This window comes from Scyliorhinus canicula, chromosome 3 (assembly GCF_902713615.1).
Source record: "Scyliorhinus canicula chromosome 3, sScyCan1.1, whole genome shotgun sequence".
Lineage (NCBI taxonomy): Eukaryota > Metazoa > Chordata > Chondrichthyes > Carcharhiniformes > Scyliorhinidae > Scyliorhinus > Scyliorhinus canicula.
The window spans coordinates 135,896,636-135,913,281 of record NC_052148.1 but is presented as its reverse complement, the minus strand read 5'-3'; the positions used below and the strand labels follow the sequence as shown (position 1 = coordinate 135,913,281).

General features: G+C 42.6%; 1 protein-coding gene across 8 annotated transcripts in view; it reads left to right on the top strand.

Moving 5' to 3' along the window:
• Nucleotides 1-16,646, top strand: part of LOC119962989 (Krueppel-like factor 3) — a 98,631-nt gene that overhangs the window by 8,213 nt on the left and 73,772 nt on the right. For 4 of the 8 annotated variants that reach the window (XM_038791421.1, XM_038791417.1, XM_038791419.1 and 1 more), the window contains exon 2: nucleotides 4,922-4,973. The gene's annotated coding sequence lies outside the window, so the exon portion shown is untranslated. Of the gene's footprint in view, nucleotides 1-4,589; nucleotides 4,806-4,921; nucleotides 4,974-16,646 lie in introns of those variants that run through there. The other 4 variants (XM_038791418.1, XM_038791416.1, XM_038791422.1 and 1 more) reach the window with 2 other exon arrangements.

The window sequence follows — 16,646 nt, the reverse complement described above, 5'->3', positions numbered from 1 at the left end:
TTCCAGCACAAGACACCTCCAGGTAGGTCTCGATTCAAAAACAGAGACCGAGAGAAAATCACTTGAGTACTGGCCACAGGCAAAAAGTACCCAAAGGGACTTGAGCCAGAGGCTCCGTGTAACATTGCTGTGAATATGAATCGTGGCTCACAGTTATTTTCTCAAGGTATCGGTTTGTTTTCTGTTGGAATCCCACTATATTCTCAGAGAAAACACAGCAAAATTAGGGATCTCATAGAATGGGGTGGGGGGTGCTTGTGGTGGTAGTGGGTAGGAAGTGAGTATAATTGAATGTCAGCAACACCTTGATCCTTCACCCCAGTGTCTGACTATGTTTCTACTGGTTTAGTGATATGCTAGAACTGTTGGTTCCTGTCCTGCAAATGTAAGAGTCATTGGCAAGATTTTCTCCCTCAAACCATTTACTTAAGTGAGAGTTAAAATTTGACCGACAATTAGATCTTACAAGTAGCTGGCCTCCAATGAAGCCTAGTGGACTTTGGCTTTACCACTGGAGGTTTAGGATAGGACTTGTCCATCAGAAACTTGCGTTTTAATCTCAGTGGTAGACCAAGTGATCTGACGAAAACACTTTAAAAAAAATTTCCAATAATTCTCTGCTCGGAAGATACCATGGGCTGAATTGTCCACCGTTGGCATTCTCCGTTCTGCCGGCAGCACGGGGGTTTCCCGACAGCATGGGACTACCACACAATGGGAAACCCCATTGACCAACCGGCGAAATGGAAATGGTGCAGCGGGACGTAGAAACCCGCCCCGTATATTTGATATTAGTGTGCTTATATAAATACCTGTTTTGGGAAATTGATCCTGAGGGTTCAGTTATCACACAGTAATTTCTTGAGGAGAAGTTACAGCATTAAGGGTCAAATCATGTTTACCTAACCCCATTAGGTGGGCGGCATAATAGCACAGTAGTGATTACTGTTGCTTCAAAGCGCCAGGGACCCAGGTTCGATTCCCGCTTGGATCACTATCTGCGGAGTCTGCACATTCTCCCCGTGGATGCATGGGTTTCCTCCAGCTGCTCCGGTTTCCTCCCACAAGCCCCAAAAGACGTGCTTGTTCGGTTAATTGCACAATCTGAATTCTCCCACTGTGTGACCGAACAGGCGCTGGAATGTGCTGACTGGGGGATTTTCACAGTAACTTCATTGCAGTGTTAATGTAAACCTACTTGTGATAATAATAAAGATTATTATTATTATTATTATAGGCATCAATACTGCCTGGTCAAAACCAGCTCCCTTTCAAAGCAACATTGTTGCTCCAACAATAAAAACAAACAATCTCTTCCAAGCATGCATGGCCACACCCTTAAAAATAAAAATATCTTAAGTTATGAGTCTCAAAATTCTTAACCTATACTCTGCGTTTATAGAATCATAGGCCGGGATTCTCTGAGCCTCCGCGCCGCAATCACGCTCCGTGCGGGGGCGGAGAATAGGGCATCAGACCCGTGATCGTGTCCGACGACTTCTCGCGATTCCCTGGGGAACCGGAGAATCGCTGCCAGTCCCATGCACGCGGTCGACGCGGCATCAGTCAGGGACCATTGAAAGAGGCACCCGCAGAGATTCTCTGTCGAAAACTGGCTGAGTTCCCGCCGGCTCAGTCCGCAGCCACCCTGGTGGAGGGTGGGGGGATCCGTCGCGGGGGGCCTCCAGGACGGCCAGGCTCGCAATCGGGGTCCGCCGATCGGTGGGCATGCGCGATCCTGGGGAGGGGCCGATATTGTTGGGTCTGGCCCGCGGTGTGGGTCCGCTATGTTGCACAGACCCACGAATGGAGCTGCAAGGAGCACTCCAAGGTCCTGCTACCCCCCTTCAAAACAGAGAATTACTCTGGAATTTCTCCAGGAAAGTCCAGAGTGATGCGTGCCCGTTTTCTCACGGGCATGGGGACACAGCCCCATTATCAGAGAATTCCACCCACAGAATTTACAGTGCAGAAGGAAGCCATTGACCCATCGAGTCTGTACCGGCTGCTGGACTTTTATACATAGAAAGGTCTGAGGGGAAATATTTCAAATACCAATATTTCAAAGATATCTCAAAATATGGGTCACAAAGTCCTGTGTGCAAGACACAAACATTGATACCCTCCACCACCGGCGAACAGTAGCAGCCGTGTATACCATCAACAAGATGCACTGCAGTAACTCGCCAAGGTTCCTTAGGCAGCACCTTCCAAACCCACAACCACTACCATCTAGAACAGGGGTGGGCAAACTTTTCCGTGCAAGGGCCACATTCAGAAATTCACAATTCACAAAGGGCCGCATAGTATATTAAGTAAAATAATTACTTCACCCGGTTATGATTCTGGGCGCCTCATATAGAACATAGAACAGTACAGCACAGAACAGGCCCTTCGGCCCTCGACGTTGTGCCGAGCAATGATCACCCTACTCAAGTCAACGTATCCACCCTATACCAGTAAGTAACCCAACAGCCCCCCCCCCCATTAACCTTAAAAAAAATTTTTTTAAAAAAAACATTAAAAAAAAAATTTTTTTTTTTTTTTTAATGACTTGGTGGGCCGCAGAAATACCTTTGGCGGGCCGCATGCGGCCCGCGGGCCGTAGTTTGCCCACCCCTGATCTAGAAGGACAAGAGAAGCAGATACCTGGAAACCCCACCACCAGCAGGTTCCCCTCCCAAGCCACTCACCACCCTGACTTGGAAATATATCGCTGTTCTTTCACTGTCGCTCGGGCAACATCCTGGAACTCCCTCCGTAACAGCACAGCAGGTGTACTTACATCTCAAGGGCTGCAGCAGTTCAAGAAGGCAACCCACCACCACCTTCTGAAGGGCAACTGGGGGTGGTGGGCAATAAATGCTGGCTTAACCAGCAGCACCCGCATCCCATAAAAATGAATTAAAAAACAATCCAGTGAGACTGCAAAAAAGAAACAGTTCAAAAACTTAATGAAAGCAGTGCATTCAAACAAAATATATAAAATCTTATTCATTGCATTCATAGGAAAAGCCGAATAGACCCACTGATATCTTTGAGTTTGAGCTAAGTGCACAGTGTAGTAAATAGAGATGATGCCCGTGTCACTTACCCTCAGTTTATAATCTCTGCAGGAATCAAAGGCACTTGAGTACTAAGTTGATAGAATCATATTCAATGCAAAACTGGTTCCCTCTACAGGTCAAATCAATGAAAGGTATGGAGGTAACTAGCGCTAAACACTAATTATTTTTGGATTCAGGTCAATCCAAAATAAAACAAATGTACCCATTTCAGGAATATTTATCCAATTTTACATATTTGAACAGATTCACATTCAAAATGGTCTATCCTTTTAAAGAAACACCTTCATACAGATTCAGTGTGTTGAATTTTGTGTTCTGTGCCTTCCGAGTATTGTATTGTAACTTGTGCCAAATATTTTACTAAATGGTGTTAACAGCCATAAGGGCGTGATTGGGCTGACGAGCAACAGGCTGAGGGAGGAGGCTCGACGCTTAAATTTAGTTGTATCTGGTGGGGGAAGTGCATGTACTCACTAACAGTTTAGGTAAGCTCTTTGTCCATTAACAGGGCAGTAAGAACAATGTTAAACTTAGATGGTCTAAATTCATATATTAAGTCTAAAGTCTTATAAATCCTATGAAATTGATCAGCTGGGTTTGATAAAAATGGTTACTGTACCTGATGCAGATTTCCACAGTTAAACCTGCAGTAGATAAGGAAACCAATCTACAATAATACTTGTTTGTTAGTCAATGTTGGTGATAATGACAAAGAAACTAACATGAGGGAGTGATATGAAGGTTCATATTACTCAATAATGCTTGTTTAATACAATTGTCTTTGTTCTTTCATGTTTAAGAATTTGATTGACTTATGATCAACAGTGAAGGAACGATAACACAGAGAAAACATTTTGACCTCGTATGTGTAGACTTTATCCAATTTTTGAAGAAATGAGGAGCTGAATGCAGTGAATCTCATAGACAGACCCTGTAAATAATGTTAATAAATACTTGATTGTTTTTCTTCATCCCCCAAATTCACATCAACACTGAGTACTGGCACCAGAAGCGATAATATTTTACCTTGTGAAAAAAGGGATTCATTCAGCCCCAGGAATTGTGGACAAGGTTTAACAGAAAGAGGATTTGTTTTCCTTGAAAGATCTGTAAGCCCATAAGGTGTCACTTGTGCATTTGTGCAAACAGTAGCAAACTCAAAAAAACAGGTTAAATCTGGATTAAATATTTCAAAGAATCATTCTCCTAACTAAAGTACACATCGATGCCAGTCGGCATTCAAATGGCAAGCAGCCAATGATCATTTCCTCAAAACCACCTGACCCGGGCTGGCCCAGCTGGCCATGTAAATAAGGCTGTTTAGAATGTGTAAATGCCTCTCCCTGGTTTCACTCCACCTCAGCCAGCCAGAGCGGTTTCCTGCTCTTTGTTTCAAGGCTGAGCTTTGCGTCATGCATTCCAAGTGCTATTTCAATGTTCTTTCCTGTTTAGGTTGTTTTCTACCAGAGGAGTTGCAGCCCTGTCCCGGCCCTGTCCCACCCCCCCGGGCCCCTTCCTTCCCCCAGAGCCATTATCTATTGACATGTTTCAGCACTGTTGGTTACTTCGGCCTGGTTGTTTCCAGTCAGGGAAGTTGAAGCTTTTTCATGAGATAACAGTTTAAAAACTGATTTGAACTAGACGATCAAGTGTGGCTGCGCACTTACTTTCTTTCTGACAGAAAAGTTAATGTACCCAGGACTCTGGGAGCTGAGACAAAGTAGTGATCCTGTTGCTGTAAGTCTGATTTGTGATGTATTTAAGTGACTTTCCCAACTTTATTTTAAATAAACTTTTCTGCAATATTATTACCATTGAAATTATAACATTTTCATGATTGTTTCGTTTTCCAGGAGGACCCTATTGCCTGAGAAAGAGACAACATTAGTTGAGTGAAGAGGCAAGGTAAGTGCTCTGCCTTGATTACCTCCTCCTTGGTCATGCTTAATTTACAATATGGGAGTGATTGTGTTGCATCTGTTATTGACGCACAACCAAGCTACTTTTCAAGAAGATCTTTCAATTTGGCTTTATTGTTGCTCACACATCCATTTTTGGGGGTGTCTGTGCAGGCTGTTTTAAGTATGCATGCTGCGCTCTGCATCAGTCCCAGGGTGAATGGACATGTTTTGTTTCGGAAAACCAATATGAAAAGAGGGTGCTACTGGTGGCTGGCCTTACTGAATCTGCTACGTTCACTCTGGATTTTCCTCTGGCTCCAGGAGACCACACCACAAGAGCTAGTGGCACCAACAACCACTCTCACACAAGAGCAGCTTTAGTTTACTTATGGTAGGCATGATGCCTTGAGGAGACAAGAGATCACGCATCGTATTTAAGGCTGCTTTGATCAGTTTAAGAAGTTAAGCACATTGAAAAGTTTAACTGATTGAATGCTAATTCCATTGAATTGCCATTTTGACAGTTGTAAGTGCACAGTCACTACATCAACACAACCGTTCAGCTTGTGAACCTCAGACCATGATGTAAATATAAAAACAAACAACAAACATGGATACATTTCTACTCCCACCAGATAACCTTTGAATGAATGATTGAGAGTGCAGGACGGTGTGTCCATACTGTCAATCAAAAGAGGCAACTCTGCTTAAGTTTATGTAGTATCAGGGATATCCAAATGACGCCTTCATTGCTGCCACCATAGTCCAGTTGTGCTCCGTGGATTGTTAAGCCCAAGTGACTGTTACAGGAGTCAGATCAGGACCAACACTGAAATTATTCTGTCATTGTTGCATCACTTACAAAGTAAAAGGCGCTTGATAACATTACAAGAGTAGTAATAAAACAGTCTCCTTAATTTAACACGGCAGCTAGTTTGCCTTGCTTTTTAACTGTCCAGCTGTTATGCGTGCTTGACCCCAGAAAGTTGTGACATTATCATGTACCTTCGGTATGACAAATAAGTGGATCTGGTTCCAAAAGCCCAATGGTCTCATCCAACTTGTATTTCTTATGAATAGGACAATGATAGGATAACATCACCATCTGCTAGAATCTAGGATGTCTGCTTATTTTTCCAATTAGATTGCAGCAATAGGACACTTCTATTTCTGGTGATTAAATAAATTCTGGAAATATGGAATATAGAAAATGCTTCAAGGATATTATCACCATCCAAAAATGGGAAAGACAGATGAACTTCAAGTTCAAACTTGATCACGAGGTAAAAATCAGTAAGAAGTCTTACAACACCAGGTTAAAGTCCAACAGGTTTGTTTCAAACACTAGCTTTCGGAGCACTGCTCCTTCCTCAGGTGAAAGGAGCAGTGCTCAGAAAGCTAGCGTTGGACTTTAATCTGGGATTGTAAGAGTTCTTACTGTGCTCACCCCAGTCCAACGCCGGCATCTCCACATCATCGTAAAAATCAGCACAGAACAAAATATGTTTTCAATGTCACAAATCTTGTTTAAGCCTATTCTAGGTGTACAAGTCAACACTTTTTCAGACTTTTTAAGTCATGCTTTTTAAGACATATTCTTTCATAGGATGTGAGCTTCGCTGGTTAGGCCAACATTTATTGCACTTGAGAAGATGGTGGTGAGCTGCCTTCTTGAACTGCTGTGCCCATCTGGTGTGCACCTATAGTGCTGTTAGGAAGGGAGTTCCAGGATTTTGATCCATTGACAGTGAAGGTAATACTACAGGTAATTAATCACCTGTAATACTATACTTTCATTTGGAGTCGGCCTCATGTTTTCACCCCAGAGACATATGTTTTATTGAGCTTGCAAGTTGGCGCATGGGAATAAACAAGGAATACAGGCCAGAAATGCAGGCCGTGTTGTCATGAAGATGCGTGCGAGTTTAAAACACATCCACACAGAGCAGACTGCACATGGCGAGTAACGAACAGAAATAGGTTCTCTGTTTAAAAAAAGAATGAAAAGCGAAGCTGATTTCAAGCTAAAGGTCATAACATTCAATAACTTGTCAAATAACTGCTACAGCAAGCAGATTCGGTGTTCATGAAAATCTAGTGCGAGAATGGACAAAGAAGGTATCTGTCTTGAAATAGATGCCCAAGACAAGTCTGCCATAAAACAGGGACCAACCATCACTCTGATCTTGTGAAACAAGTATCAGAATGGGTTCCTGAAAATTGTCTGTTACATCAGCACCAGAAATACATGCCTGTGTATGCAAGTGGGCCCATCAGACGCAGAAAATCTCAGCCGATGTGCAGCAAAGATTTCAGTGCTGTAATTAGTTGGTGTAGCTGCTATCTGGAATGAAAATGTCTAGCAGAAAGCCAAGATTGCTCAGAGACTACCGAAAGACCTCAATGCCAAATTGACCAGTTTCCACTGGAAAAGTTACCGGTTTCAGGCAGTAGCAAAACACGATGACCCAATATGACACATGGGCAACATGTGTGAAACATTCGGGAATTTCATGATTCCCAACAGCAAAACTGTGGAGTGGACAGATTTAAACAATTCTCGTGACAACCACAGGAGAGGAGAAGGCAAAATTCACTGTACTAGTCGGCATGGCCAACGGAATGGAATGAAGTTGCAATTTGCAAACAAAATCAAGCCAAAAGTAAAGTTCCTTGCAGGATGTTTTGAGAATGTCCATGACAAGAGTTGGATGGATGAGAATGGAGTATGTTGTGGATGAATAAAGTTTGGAATAGGTGTCCCAGTGCCTTGTGTACATAGCCATTAGTGTGGGATGGTTCAGATCCCACGTAACAGAGGAGATTAAGAGGTCCCTGTGAAGAAATAGCATTCACATTACATTTATACCCAAGGATCTAACATCCATAATTCAGCTGCCCCAACAAGCCATTTGGAAATGGTGTTCATGCCAAATGAATGGTTGACAGAGAAGGTGTGGAAATATATACACTGCCCACTTGATCTTTTGTCTGATTTCATCATCAAACCGCTTGATGCTATTAATGCTCAAGCTGTTATCAGATTGTTCACAAATGCAGAATATACAATTCAATGGATGGCGAAGACCATGATTTGTTGTGGAGAGATGATTCTGAAACTGCAACTTCTCCCAGAGTGGGATACTTCTGATCATGCCATAGCTAAATTAAGTGACTATGAATGAATTTGTTACGTTGGATGCTGAATGCATTTGACGGTTTATAAAATGTTTTGATTGTGGTTAAAGATATCCTTGCAGAATTAATTCATTCAATAAAATGTGTAACATGGATTTGATTTGAATTACCATTCTGTTTTCACATTTCAAAATGGCCACACTGGTTCACACAGGCAGCATAGTGGCACAATGGTTAGCACTGCTGCCTTACAGCGCCGGGGCCACAAATTCGATTCCGACCTCGGGTGATTGTGTGGACATAGAACATAGAACAGTACAGCACAGAACAGGCCCTTTGGCCCTCAATGTTGTGCCGAGCCATGATCACCCTACTCAAACCCACGTATCCACCCTATACCCGTAACCCAACAACCCCCCCCTTAACCTTACTTTTATTAGGACACTACGGGCAATTTAGCATGGCCAATCCACCTAACCCGCACATCTTTGGACTGTGGGAGGAAACCGGAGCACCCGGAGGAAACCCACGCACACAGGGGGAGGACGTGCAGACTCCACACAGACAGTGACCCAACTGGGAATCGAACCTGGGACCCTGGAGCTGTGAAGCATTTATGCTAACCACCATGCTACCCTGCTGCCCCAAAGTTTGTACTTTCTCCCCGCGTCTGCGTGGGTTTCCTCCGGGTGCTCAAGTTTCCTCCCACAGTCCAAAGATGTGCTGGTTAGGTGGCTTGACCATGCTAAATTGACCCTAAGGTGGGGTTAGGGGGATAGTGTGGGGTTTGGGCCTAGGTAGAGTGCTCTTGCAGAGGGTTGGTGCGGACTCGATAGGCTAAATGGCCTCTTTCTGCACTGTAGGGATTCAATTCTATGATTCTACCCTGCTGTATGAGTCAAGCCCCATTTTTGGAAGGAGTTTTCGGGATATCAAGGGTAGACTTGTGTGCCACAATCTATGGTAGGGAGTTCTGGTGAAAGATCTGTGCCGTAAAAAATCCTCCTAATCTTTTTACAGACGGTGGGAGCCTGCTGAATATTTCTAATATTTTCATTTTAAGCACCACTTCCACTGTAGACAGTGTAAGCAATTGTCTGTAGTAGCAATCTGTGCTTCTCACTCTTTCATGCAATTTAATAAAAGCAGGATACTGGCCTTATTTGTTCATCTATTGCTGATGTGTACATCAGGGAACAGAGAAAATGATTTATAAATCTATTTTCTTGTTGTTCGGTTAGGAAACATTTTGAAATAGTTAATGATTGATTCGTAACAAGTTGTGTGTTGGTGTGAGTTCAAAAGGTCAGTGTGGAGCTCAGTCTCGTTCTTTTATCAAACGATTATGAAATATTTAAGTTCTCAAATTTCATTTAATTAGCTTAGCTTGACTTGAAACAAACTTGAGTATTCCAACAGAGGATTCAAAAATGATCTAACCTGTCAGAATTGAGTGTCGATTGTTCTGGCAAATGCATATGCATCGCAAACAAGAATGATGTAAAATAATTATTGACCAAGTATTAGTTTGTTGGTATGACTTATAATCTATCAATGAAACTATTAATGTAGCAATCGTAGTCAAACAGCAACACATGTTATGCAACCTGATTTTATAAAATTGAAATAATTAGCAAAGCACTCTGCTATAAGTTATATTCTTGTCCCAAGCAGAAGTGTGGGTTTGAGACAGGAAACCAGACAGCAGTCTGCTCTGATAAGGGAGGGTATTGTCTGAGGGAGTTGGCTCAAGTGCACTCCCTAGAGATTTTTTGGGTGGGAAGGGATGGCTGACAGAATACCACATTTAAACTGCCTAATATTCTTTCTTCTCCAAAGCTGGCTGTTTTTACTTAAATAACAAATAGTAAATGCTTGCATACATTTAAAATGTCATTTCATCTTGAATTTAGTTGTTTAACTTAGTCTCAAATGTTTCATTGTTTGTACTCCGATATGATTCGCTTCAGTCATCAGCAAACAAGAAAAAATATTTTCCAAAGTGTACGAGCATGAGCATTGTTAGCTGGACTCAGGATGTTTGTGGTTTGTGTGAAAATGTCTGGCAGGATGAAATGAAAATCGCTTATTGTCACGAGTAGGCTTCAATGAAGTTACTGTGAAAATCTCCTAGTCGCCACATTCCGGCGCCTGTTCGGGGAGGCTGGTACGGGAATCGAACCGTGCTGCTGGCCTGCCTTGGTCTGCTTTAAAAGCCAGCAATTTAGCCCAGTGTGCTAAACCAGCCCCTGATGATAAAATTGAACAAATTCAACTCTCCCCTCAATCAGTCACCGCTGCCATTCTTAGTGAATCAAATAAAACTAGTGTGCATTTCTATGCCAACAGTGCATGTTGTTGACAGTTTTGTGAATTTTACTAAAGATGGCATCTATTTAACAAAAGAATCACTTGGCTCCTTTTCTTTTCTTGCCTTCCCGCCCTTACGTTGTGCTCTTCTTCACCTGCGCACCACTGCGACCCCTTTCTGCTCAGGAGATGAGGCAGTCACAAGGATTGGTCAATCCTGCTGTACAGGTGGCCAATCAGAGCTGTGATTTCAATTTAGCTGATCTGAATCAGATCAGTGTTTGTTCAGCCCATCTACATGTGACAGGCGATCCTTGCAAAAACTGGGGAAATTCACTTTTTTTTAAAAATTTAGAGTACCCAATTCATTTTTTCCAATTAAGGGGCAATTTAGCGTGGCCAATCCACCTAGCTTGCACAATTTCGGGTTGTGGGGTCGAAACCCACGCAAACATGGGGAGAATGTGCAAACTCCACACGGACAGCGACCCAGAGCAGGATCGAATTTGGGACCTCGGTGCCGTGAGGCAGCAATGCTAACCCACTGCGCCACCGTGCTGCCCCTGGGTAAATTCACTTGACTTAGACCATGACAACAGCAACAAATAGTGCCCTTGACATGGGAAAACAAAATCCCAAATTTGAGATTGAAGTGTGAAAAACAGTTCCATCAAAGCTTGATGAGAATGACCAAAAGTGCCACTGATCAGGACACTGGAGGAGGACAGTGCAGGCGAGGAGGGGTAGGGAAGATCCTGCATCATGGTCACAGTCACAGTGGATGTGGTTTGTTTCTTCCATTAGGGTTATTCTGATGTTGTGGCAGGGGAGTAAACCTGATCATGAGAGAATCAAACTGCGGGTCGCTGGAAAGATGGGCACTGGTTTTAAAAGCCAACACTCATTCAAAGACTTTGGACAGAAAAGGAAAAAGGAGACAGGCTAATTGTATGTCAGGGCGGAGGGACCAAGGATGTTCTTTTTTTTTTAAAAGAGTGGTAATGGCAGTCGTTTTGAATGGGAGCAGACAGTGTCTGAGGATTGCGAGTGATTTACAATATCAGCTAGCATAGGGGTTAGAGGGAAATTGGTGGTCACCTGTAGAATGAAAGTCATGTCAGTATAGCAATGGGGTGAGATGCGTTGGTGAGGGCTTGAGGGAATATTTTTTAAAAAATTTAGAGTACCCAATACATTTTTTCCAATTAAGGGGCAATTTAGCATGGCCAATCCACCTAGCCTGCACATCTTTGGGTTGTGGGGGCGAAACCCACGCAAACACGGGGAGAATGTGCAAACTCCACATGGACAGTGACCCAGAGTCGGGATTCGAACCTGGGACCTTGGCGCCATGAGGCAACAGGGCTAACCCACTGTGGTCTTGAGGGAATATGGAAGGAAACTAGAGGACATGGATTCATGGCGAGAGCAGGAGCAGCTTGGGAGGAGGTTTGTTTGCTGGGAAAAGGGGAAAGCAGCAAAGGTAGCTAAATTGATCTTGGATGATGGGAGATGATTTTAATGCAATTGACAAGGAAGCCCATGAGCACTTTATACTTAAAAGGTGAGAGTGGAGGGATTAGGAGAGAGGGGTTTAAGGCAATTGTTGATAAAAGTGGGGAATAGAGTCTGGGTTCTGACGTTGCTCTCTAGGATAATCCAGGCGCATCGTGACTGATTTTGGCAAGACTTAACCTGTCAGAAAAATGCAAATTCTAATTCATTATGGCACAAACAACTTTTCAAAAAGGCTTGTCAAATTGGCAGTTTCTTGTTCGTAAATAGTTTTTTATTGTTTTGCCCTACTGCAAATAACATCCACGTTTTTTGAGTTGTTGAAAAAATGCAGTTAGTTTGGATTATAATGGATTTTCATAAATCCATGTGAATCATTAGACAGTTGTGTGTAATAATTAGACAAAGTATATCTAACGCCGCCTTGTTGCTGTGGGGCAGCTGGGATAGGAAACTGTGCCAATTTGGTTCATTGTGTCCTTTGGGTAAAAGTTTTGCCGAGTGAAATTTGATCTTGGAGCATTGGAGGTGAATCACAGTTTGAGCTGAGAACATGTTCCTCAGAAAATGCTTTTGTTTGTTTGAAACAAGCACGGTGGCTCAGTGGTTAGCACTGCTGCCTCACAGCGCTGAGAAGCCAGGTTCGATTCCGGCCCCGGGTCATTGTCCGTGTGGAGTTTGCACATTCTCCCTGTGTCTGCGTGGGTCTCACCCCGACAACCCAAAAAAGTGCCGATAGGTGGAGTAGCCACGCTAAATTGTCTTTTAATTGGGGGGGGGGGGGGGAAGAATTGGATACTCTGAATTTATTTTTAAAAATGAATGTTTGCTCTCCTTTTGTGGGTCACTGATTTTTGATGCATTTAGGTTCAGCAGTGTAACGCGTTGACTTTATATTCGGAGACAATTGACCATTCAATTAGATTAAGTGGCAGCTTCTTAAAATAAGAATATTTCAAATAAAAGACTTTCCTCCAGAGTATGTCATTTTCAACCTTGTGTTGTGGAGCTGACCGCATTAGCCAGTATTTCTTTGTGTTTTTATGTCTATATTTGATTGACATTTCATTTTTGTTTAGGCCCATAACTGAATTTTAGTGGTGAGATGAATGATTGGTAAAATGCAGCAAGTTTCTCTCCTCATGCCTGACCAAGCTGTAGCTATTTACATGACCCAATTGGTTAATGCCATTGGACAATTGCTCACAGTTTATTGGCTTTGCCTCCCCATCCACCTCATTTGCATACAGAAGTGGTTGCTTGGTTTCACTAGGCGGGAATGGGTGGATTATGTTTCCAAATTTCTGTCTTGTTTGGGCAAGTTAAACAGCCCCGACAAAAGAGCCTTGGGGCTGGGTGTGGAAAGGCAGGAACGTAGAGTGCCACAGAAACATTTATTAACAGAAGAAAAGGTGGATTGTTTGCTTACATTAACAGCACTCTACAGGAGATTTTTGGCTGGTTTTGTTGAGAAAGAGCAGTGGAAAAGTAATGTGAACGTGCGCTGTTATTTTCCAGCATGCAGTACAGCGTTTCCTATGGCAGTTAGCTTAGTTCTCCCTGAAACAGCACAGCAAAACCTTTCTTAAAGTCATTCCTTAGTACACAAAGATAAATGTTCACAACCCAATTTGGCTAGATTTCAAATGTTTCAATCCAGGGAATTCTACTGCAGTAACCAGGAGCTGAAAGTTGGTGGGGTTTCTGGTGGTGGGGTTACTTTTAAAAGGAATATAATAATCAATGACAAACATTCTTGCTGACACTCAATGTTGTAAATATAAAATGTATCACCCACCATTTGTACGTGGTAGGTATCACTGTGTTTTCCCTCTGGCCCCTCCTTATTTAAGCAATAGAACTGCCAAACAATTCTTCATAAAGATGGAGGCTTCATAACGAAAACCAAAGAGCTATCAGACATCCTGAAAAATAGGGTGATGGTTGAAGATGGATCAGTCGGGATCAATTTACTTTTTCAGAAAAAACATGTTTTAGTAGCATTTAAAAGATTAAATCCAGACAATCAGCTGACCAAAGAAAAATACAACCAGGATAGGGTCATCAAAAGTGGAACTATCCTGTATTATACTGGAACATCTGGTTAGCTTATTCTATCTAAGCCACTCAAATATACTGTGACCTGTTATAACAGGCATGGTTTATGTCTCCCTCAGTAATTGAGAAAATAAAATCCTTATAAGGAAGCCACCTTAAAAATGCAGCTAGTTGCTAAAAATAGCTTTAAACAAGTGTGATTTAAAGGATGTATTTATGAAGGGATCAGTGGGAGTCCTTTGCAATGCTTTACTGTAAAATATCTTTTTTCAGTGTTTCAATGGTCCAGACTTTGTACAAAACCTAACTTTTTAACTTGATTGAATCCAATCCCTTGAATGGTCGCAGTTCAATGAAGTCCTGACTCCTCATTGTGGAACTAAACTGCTTATTGACAGGGCTGTGAATTTTCAGACTCTTACTTTAAGATCTTGATCCAGTGTTTGACTTGCACAAGAGCATAGAAAATAAGTTTCTAGTTATATGCTGATTGATCAGTGGCACAGTGCCAGGAATCCAGGTTCAATTCCGGCCTCAGGTGATCGACTCTGGTGTTTGCACGTTCTCCCCGTGTCTGCATGCGTTTCCTCCAGGTGCTCCGGCGGGTTAGGTGGATTGGTCATGCTAAATTGCCCCTTAGTGTCCAAAGGTTAGGTGGGGCTATGGGGTTACAGGGATAGGGTGGGGGAGTGAGCCTAGGTAGGGTGCTCTTTCAGAGGGCTGGTGTAGACTCGATGGGCTGAATGGCCCCCTTCTGCACCATGTAGGGATTCTACAATAACACTCAATTTAAATGTGGACTGCAGTGAGATCTAATCTCTCAAGATGAGTAACTAAGAACCATTCTACTGGTATTTTAGTTGGCAGACCAAAAAGAGGAAGAGCAAAGTAAATCGTAAGTTATGTTAACTCTGAATTTTGCTACTTGGGGACTTTTACTCTGTTTTTAAAAATAGGGATAAAGTAAATTAATTAAATCCTGTTTCTCATGGTGAAGCAGCCAGAATGTGAATATTCTACCTCCGGAGTGAGTAAGGTACAGTCATGAACACTTTTATAGCAATGTTTATGGACCAGAGAATGGATCAAAAGGGAACTGCTTATTATTCTATGTCCACCATAACTCATCCCCCTACACCCCAAAATCAAGGAAGCATGCATAATATGAATTAAGTTGAATCAGATTTACAATGTTTAAAATGTTATGAAAGATCCAAAGTCTATTAACTGATTTTCATCCAGGTATGTGAAACAATTTGTACTTCTCATTATTGTAAAGTTGCAGTATTATCTCAAATTGTACAAAAAAATAACTAAATTAGATTGCTTGAATTATATCTTCATCCTTCCTCACATCTGTCCATAGCCAACAGATGGCTCTCTAAATGTTGTGCTGAGCATATACATGGTGTCCCCCCCCCCCCCCCCCCCCCTCTCTCTCTCTCTCCTCTCTCTCGCAAGGGTTGGATAATTGTTGTTGAGATCTGGGGGGTTTCAGTGCTGATCCAAAATAAGAGGGTGAAGATCGGAACGGTCAATGTTTTTGGCATGATGTTTAGTATGTGAATACAGAGAAGAAACGTGCACAGAAAGGTGTGTCAAACGGAGCACTCACCCCTCGGAATCAGAAGGTTGTGGGTTTGATTTCCCCTTCAGGGCTTGAGCACAAAACTCCACTGATACTCCAGTTCAGTACTGACAGAGAGCTGTCGTGCATCTTTCACATAAGATGTTAACCTGAGGCCCTTTGTGTCCTCTCAGGTGAATGTGAAGGAGTAGGGGAGCTATTCCTGGCCAATATTTATCCTTGAATCAACATCGGAAAAACAGATTATCTGGTCATTATCACATTGTTATTTGTGGGAGCTTGCTGTGTGAATTTGACTGCTGCTTTTCCTGTCGTGCATCAGTGAATACATTTTAAAAGAAGCACTTCATTGGTTGTGAAGTACTTTGGGATGTGGTTTTGAAGGTGCGATATAAATGCAAGTTAAATGGCTCTGTTTTCATGGTAGCTCACCTGAAACAAAATCAGTCTGAATTCAAATCAGTCCAGCCCTTTGAGTTGGAACATGCTTGTGGCATCTTCAATAACCATTTAATGAAGGAGATTTCTTGTACTTTTTTAGGACACTCACAGAAAAGAGTAAACGTTTGTTCCCATTGGTGGAGAAAGCAGACTTTGCTCACAGCTGTACCATATATTGACACAACGGGCGCGATTGAACGCCCGTTGCACCTGACTTGATGACACAGCAAGGCTATTAAATCTCATGAGAGGCTCTCATAAGATTTGTGATGCTCTGAGCGCCTTGCGAGATCTAAAGAGATCTTCTATATATAAATAAATTGTTGCTGTTGACACGGTCTAAGTCAAGTGAATTTCCCCAGGGGCAGCACGGTGGCAGCATTACTGCCTCATGGCGCCGAGGTCCCTGGTTCGATCCCGCTCTGGGTCACTGTCTGTGTGAAGTTTGCACATTCTCCCCATGTTTGTGGGGGTTTCGCCCCCACAACCCAAAGATGTGCAGGCTAGGTGGATTGGCCACGCTAAATTGCCCCTTAATTGGAAAAAATGAATTGGATACTCTAAAAATGTTTTTTAAAAATGGTGCCCCGGTCTGTTCCATGTCAGTGCAGGAAGCAAAGTAAATGC